Here is a 7,500-nt window from a genome sequence, read left to right as displayed (position 1 = left end):
ATGTTTAAACGCTTAAAAAAAAAAAAAGGCATAATTTCATCCTTCTGAATGTAAAATCCCTACAGAACTCAATAACTCCTTGCGTATTTGATGTGTATTCACATAAACTAGGCATTAGACAAAAGAAGCGTTTACATTTTAGGGGCTTGAACTGAGGGGCATTAATCCATTGCAAAATAATTCGGATGATATGCATGTACACTGAAGAACTGATACTGGAGCTGAATTTTTATAGGCCCGTAGCCTGCAGCCGAGACACTCTAGGGCCTTTCTGCGAGCTGGAGAAGGAAAAGCTGAGTAGGAGCGTGTGTGTGTGTGTGTGTGTGTGTGTGTGTGTGTGTGTGTTGGGTGGGTGGATGGGCGGGGGGGGGGGGGTGTTGTGGGGGCGGGGGAGTTGAATTCCAGCAGCGACATGGGAACCTGTTCAGGCCTGCGACAAAAAGGAACGGAAAAAACTCAGCTGGGCCTTTTCGTCAGAGTGCTAACTCAGCCATTATCACCAGGCTACCTTATTCTCTCTCGCTCTCTCTCTCTCTCTCTCACACACACACACACACACACACACCATCATTACTACAGAAAAGAGAATGTAGCACTCAGACCCAAACTACCAGAATAGACCTTGAGAACTGACACAGTTGTTTGATAAATTGTTGCCTCTTTTTTCTTTTTTTTTCCCTGAGAAACCGCGTTTCCCCCCGCCAACACATGAGACATGAAATCATCTGCACTAGGTCACAATGACAAAGACTGTTTTGGTTATTGAATCTCATGGCCGAACAGAGATAGCAGACGACGAGACTCAAAGAAAGAAAAAAAAAGAGAGAGAGAGAGGGAGAGAGGGAGAGTAAAAATTTCCACTGTCCGATCACAAGAGCAAGAGCTGCAGGACAAACAGATACAAGTACCGACTGCTTAATCTCAACAGAGCATCTAATGACACTTCAGTTTACATACAGTCAGTCCTTACAAATAACACATAAGCTTGGGGGAAACTATATTTAGTGCCAGAACTGCGGGCCAACGCGAATGCTGAATGTAACTGTCGAACTGTAACGTTATTACTGTTCTTCATAATCACAAACATCTCACATCAACGTTGCGTTGTCTGCAACGGGGAACGTTTCACAGAATTGCCGGTGGGTCAGATAACTTTTTTTTTTTTTTTGGAGATGTAGTCAAAAGAAAAGAAGGAAGAAAAAAAAAGCTCAACAATAACACTTCTTTTCTTTTGAACAAATCCTTACACAAGGCCACGGACTGAACTCATCCGACGAGTTTTTCGTCAGAAACAGCAGTACGGAGTTAGTTAACGCACCCATCGTAAAAGCGCGGCATAATCTTCTCGTTTACATTTCTCTCGCGGTGCGAAAGGAAAAACCAGCTCCAGCCGATGAGGTGTTATGTTTGCAGCGCTTTGCATGTAATCAGACATAAGGTAAATTACATACGAGGGGCCTTCGTGTTTGGACAGCTTTGGTTTCGAAAGCGTGACCGATAAGAACTCAGACAAACAAACGTGTCATCAGTCAACTCAAAGAGGGAAGAATGAATGGATGAAGAGAGGACAGAGAGCGAGAGAGAGCGAGAGAGAGCGATATCAGCCCTCTGTAATCCTGAGCTGACAGGCCAACAAAGAAAGCAACAGAAGAGGGAGAGAGGATGACAAACAGAGAGAGAGAGAGAGAGAGAGAGAGAGAGAGATGAGAGCGGTGACAGAGGACAGACTCCGCTTGTCCCTTAAGTTCAATGACTGGTCAAAGTAACCCTGAGCACGCCAGCCAGCCGGCCAGCCAGCAAACAAACACCACCACCCGTTCGCAGTCGAGCCGAGCAGAAGGTTCAGCGTGCTATAGAGAGTCGCACTATATGGAGTCGTGCCTTTCACAGCTTCAGATATGTGTAACTACAGCAGATTATGGCTGTAAGCTTGGTATTCCATAAATGTGATTCTATCAGTGGGGATTCGACGCTCTTTGTAGGCTGTGACAGTCCAGTTTCGACATCAGCGTTTTTACCAGCTGGGAAACAGGTTTTTGAAGAATGAAATGAAGACTGCCATATCGTGAACTCTTACAATCACATTGTTTCCAGCTCAGGAAGGGAATTGTTAGAACTGTCTAGAAAACTCGGCCATCACGGCCAACAGAATGTGTCAAAGTCCCCGAAGACGGAGTTATTTTAAGGTGAGAACACAATAGTGAGTAGAAATGAGAAATTCCTTAACTTTTCCTTGGAAAGGAAAAGCAATTATATTTGCTTTTCTATTTGAGATACTATGAAATTTAGACCAACACCGGTGAACCCGCTGACAGCGCATAAACAACACATGAGCCACCCTGAAACAAACACAGCCAAGTTTTTTAAAAAAAATGCAAGACAACATTAACATAAATCATGAATTCTTAGCAGCAGGATATCCCTCAACTAACACCTTGGCCCCCATCCATCAGCATGTGAAAGTTAGAGTGCTGATCTAGGATCAGCTCCCTTATACCAACAAGGACTACAGGATTCTTAAAAGAACTGATCCTAAATCAGTGTTCCAACACACACACACACACACACACGCACACAGCCCCAGGTCCGTCGTGAATCACAATGTGGACAGGTAGATCTTTCACGATAAATTTTTTAAACGTACCTGGTATGATGCCGCTGCCTCTGTCCAGAGGGGTTTCTGACAGCGTGGGAGGAGGGGCAGGGGTTGAGGCTTCACAGGCAGATCAGAGAGAGAGAGAGAGAGAGAGAGAGAGAGAGAGAGAGAGAGAGAGAGAGAGCAAGAGAGAGAGAGAGATCTCAGCCCCAGCTGTTCATCACATCATTCCTCAAAACATGTGCCTGAAAGCCTGATTACCTTTAATAGGATAACAACATGTTTCTGAATTTGTTTTTGCTTGAATTTTTTAAAAAAAAATTTTTAACAGAAAAGAAATCGCTTAGACATGACTTATCCTCTATGCATTGCTTTACACAATGGCGTGAGTGTGTAGACTCTCTCTGGATAAAATGTTCTTTGGCAAATCAGCGTTATCTCCTCGACAAGCAATATCAGTCAGAACATGGTCAAAAACTACAAAACTACAAACCACAGACAGTGTGGTTTCAGTACTCTCTTTATGCTCTGGACTCGTTAGAAAAGGTTGCCGCTCTAACTCTGCGCTAACACGCTTCTTCGGGCTTCCCTGCCAGTCGCCCTGCCTTTAATGTCGATTAGTTTAATTAGCACGTGATTAAACACAGAGGACGTGTCTCATGAATCTCCAGCACAGCGATTAATAAACACTGATATAAATTTATTTACCACTGACTTCCTCAGACACTGATATAAACTCATTTACCACTGACTTCCTCAGACACTGATATAAACTCATTTACCATTGACTTCCTCAGAGGGCTTAGGAATCCATGCAGGTACAGGAAGAGCTCTCTGGAACACAGAACAGAACGGCAAATCTTAGTTAAGTGCTAATTTTATACACACACACACACATACACACACACGCACACACACACATGTCAGTTTTGCTCACATCTCTGTTCAACTATGCAAACAGCCAAGGAGCTGTCAGTCTATCAAATGCAAAGTGTCTGTGTGTGTGTGTGAGGAGGTCTGAGCAGTTGACCTCCTGACCTTCTCTGTCCGTGTGTCCGTTGCTGTTTTCTCATGTCAAACCTGACTGGCAGCTACCACCTGTAGTCTGGAGCAGCCTCTTCAAGTTCTCTCTTACCAGTTAGTGTAAGTCAGTGAAAACTGGTCTATGTGCGCACAAAAAAAAAAAAAAACCCTTCATACCAAGCATTTGTGTATCGCCTTTCCCTAGCCTTTGTTATCAGAGGAAGAAATTCTAGTCTGCAGCTTGATGAGAAAAGGCAGATGCAAAAAACGAACACACAGACACACAAACACCGTCAAGCACAAGCACACAAATATTCCTCCTCCATACAAACTCATAATTTTTGTTCCAACCTTTCTTTGTGAGGCTGATTAGTGGAAGCTGGCAAACTACAGTCACCAATTCATTACCTGCCCTCATGCAGTCATTTATAAACATCTGTGTAGGTTCTGACCTTGAGTGAGAATGTAGACAAAGCCTATCTAAACTGTATACAATGAGAGAGAGAACAGAGAGACAGCAGTATAGCGCCACTTCATGACCCCATTAATCCAAGGATTTACAGCTGTTTATGCATCAACTGTTTCTAAAATAAACACCAGTCCAAAACGTATTTGCTGGCATTCGAGGGCTGTTACCATTCACAGATTGTTTCTCTCTCAATTCTAGTTGAAAAAAGAACGTAGAGTGATATGATTTATTTCTTCTTCACTGTATTATTTAAGAGAAAGCAAGGAGGCCAGGTCTGTAAATTGTAGAGGTTTCCAGACTACTGTAAAAGTAATTTAATCAGTAACTGTAAATAGTAGACCTATACTATATCATATTTTGACTGTTCTGAATTCCAGAGATACATTATCAGTAGTGAAAACGTCTTTGCAAATTTAGCATGTAGGGGCCGTTGGGTGAAAAACGCATTGCCAAAAGAAAAAGAAAACTCTTCAGCGAAAATGCACGTCGCTACATGATTGTTTGACCAAGATAAGAAAGTATGCCATGACGGAAAGTTTCCAAAACATTCTCGAGAACAGGAAATCAGACCGAGTTCTTGTTTTTCAAGGAGAAATTAGCCTACTGCGTCGTTTATCAGTCTAGATGGTTCTTGGAAACGTTACTATCAAGAATTTAATCAAGGCAAATCCGTACTCAGAGTAACTGTACTGAGTTGATCTCTATAGAGCATTGAATAGTAGTTTTAATAGCCCCTTTTCACTTCCACAGCACAGAACTTTTGTGTAAACAAGAAACACATGGCTTAGATTCGTTATTGTTACAGCATTCTTACAAAAAACGAAGAACTGATTTCTAACTGATTTCTGCATGCAACGTCTCCAGCATAACAAACTGAGATGGAACGCACGTGGAACTTAATTATGACGCAAAAAATAAATGTTCAGAGAGGCAACCCTAAGGTCAAATTGCATAGAGGGGTTTTTCCCCATCTCGGAGTCTTACAGTTGTAGATATTTACCTGCGATGAATTTGCATCCCGCAGCGTCTCAAACGGAACTCCCGTGTGGTTTCTCTGTTCCGTCCACATGCTCTACCGTGGACTTGCTCAGGACAGTGAAAGCAAGAGCTCTAGTCCACAGTTTATGTTGCCTACCCGTGATCATCACGAGTGTCCCCGGTTTGTAGAGCGGGGTTGCAGCCCTAAACTGCAGCGAGATCTACTGAATGAAGTCCAGCGAGGGCGGAGAATGCTTCTGAAGGGCCGACCTTTCAAAATAAGCCGAAAAATAACACCCCCCTCTCACTTTTTTTTGTAGACGCAGACCGCTACGTTTCAGTGACTGTATATTGAGTTAAACCGTAATGTTTTCCAAGAAGTCTGTCCCGGAATTTGGAACTGACCAGCGTTAACTTTCAGCTTGTTTTAGTAATAATATCATAAAGAAGGCAGAGCTCATCTTTTCAGACAGATAAAGCCTGAAAAAGCAACAATATGAATAGAAAACGTACAGCAGATCATGGGCTGAAAACCAAATGTATCAAAACAATCACACAAATGGCTTTTTATTCTGTTTATTCAGTATATAAGTATAAAGAATGCATCAAAGCTTTGCACATGTTGACAGAGCGTTACTAGTAGGAAATCAGTGGAATACTGACATCGAGAGGTTTTACATTCCGTTACCTTTGTAAGCAAACAAACAAACCAACAAACAAACAAATATGAAACTCACTTAAAAGCAAACTTCTCCGGTGAATGGAATAAAATGGTTAATTGCAGAACTGATTGCCTCACAAAATGTCAAGATTTATCATCTACAATGTGTAAAGCATCATATAATACTAGCATAGATGTTAAAGGATTATACTCATAATGCTAGGGTAATAGAGTTGTAGCTGTAATGATACAGACATTTAAATGGGGCTCAGCTAATACACGCTAGCATCCTTGTAACATGCCACAGCAGACGAGGCAGGAACAAGGACGACGGCAAAAGCATTACGCGTGGAGATGAGAGATCATTCATTTCATTTGAATTAGACCTTCAGACAACAGGGCAAACCACAAAAAAACTTTTATTTCTCTTCAAGTTTTTAAAACATGTTACTAACGCCTTCAAAAGACAAAATGGCAACATTTGTGGAAATGTCTCAGTTTATATTATTAGACCATTACAAGTCATTAGGGTATTTTTTTTGTAGTGTTGGGCATTTGTTCATAAATACATTCAACCACTCTACTTGGAAACGAGTATCAAAGATCAATCTACTGGCTAAATTTTACCAGAGTACACGGTCTTAACAAAAAAAGATTGCACTAACGCACAAAGTCAAAAACTTTGTAAACCAAACCTTGTAAACCACACAAAACTGACAAATATGTGTATTTGACGGCGCCGTAAAAACCGCAGTATGTATAGGCGCACAAATATACATAAATAACAGAAAGAAAACACATAGTTATTGTTAGCTGATTTCAGGAAGGCAAAATTACAGTGCAGCAGGCAAATTACTGCACATAAGGCCTCTGATATTTGGGGCTTACTATATTGCAGGATGAGTTGTGCCCTGTGTTTTCTCGTCTTTTGCAATTCAATTTTCGATTAGCGTTTGGCTCTTAAGAAAAGAGCTTAACAGATGAAACTGCACTCTAAAACGCACTAATAAACCATAAATGACTACACACTGCCATCTAGTGGACATATAAAAAACACACACACACAGGGTTAGGCACTGAGGACACCAAAGGCAAATACAGGTAACTGCTAAAACAGAGGAAACACCACGGTAAGTGAGGGATATAAAGTACAGTCAGACCAAGGGTGTGGTATGCTATTAACATCTTGTTCTGTTTACAGTTAATAATGAAAATGTTGGACAGGCCAGAGGAAAGGTTCTTTGTGACTTTGACAGATGGGTGATCGCCGGGGGCGGATTCAGTGATGTCTCATGAAGAACAGTGGCTGAGGCAATTCTGACACAGAAGACACATCACCATCTAGGGCCGACTGTTTTTGAAAAGCGCATCCAACCATGTCCTTCCATTGATTAAAGGTGCAAAGGCAAAACAGACAAGGCAACTCTGCGTGTCAGCATATTAGAAACAGTCGCAGAAGATTCCGGAGTAGCGCTTGAGACGTTTTTCACAACCATGAACAAAAATATCAAATAATGGATTGACTCGCGGAAGGAATGGCGTCGCTTCACACCGGCAGAGTCCTAGACGTTAGTAAAAATTCATGTCAAGCCGCCTGGCGGCTGTTGCGGTGACCTGTGTTGGCCTGGAGCCCGATTACGTCACTTTACGCTAGTGTCTGCTTTATTTTGGCGGCTGTCTGGATTTTAGAAGCACATCGTTATTATTCTCAGCATATTATTGCACATCAGATTTTTTGTTAGACGGAACGTCACGCGCACACACAAAAAAGAA

The sequence above is a fragment of the Chanos chanos genome, chromosome 1 (genome assembly GCF_902362185.1).
Source record: "Chanos chanos chromosome 1, fChaCha1.1, whole genome shotgun sequence".
Classification (NCBI taxonomy): Eukaryota; Metazoa; Chordata; class Actinopteri; order Gonorynchiformes; family Chanidae; genus Chanos; species Chanos chanos.
Note: the sequence above shows the minus strand (reverse complement) of the source record.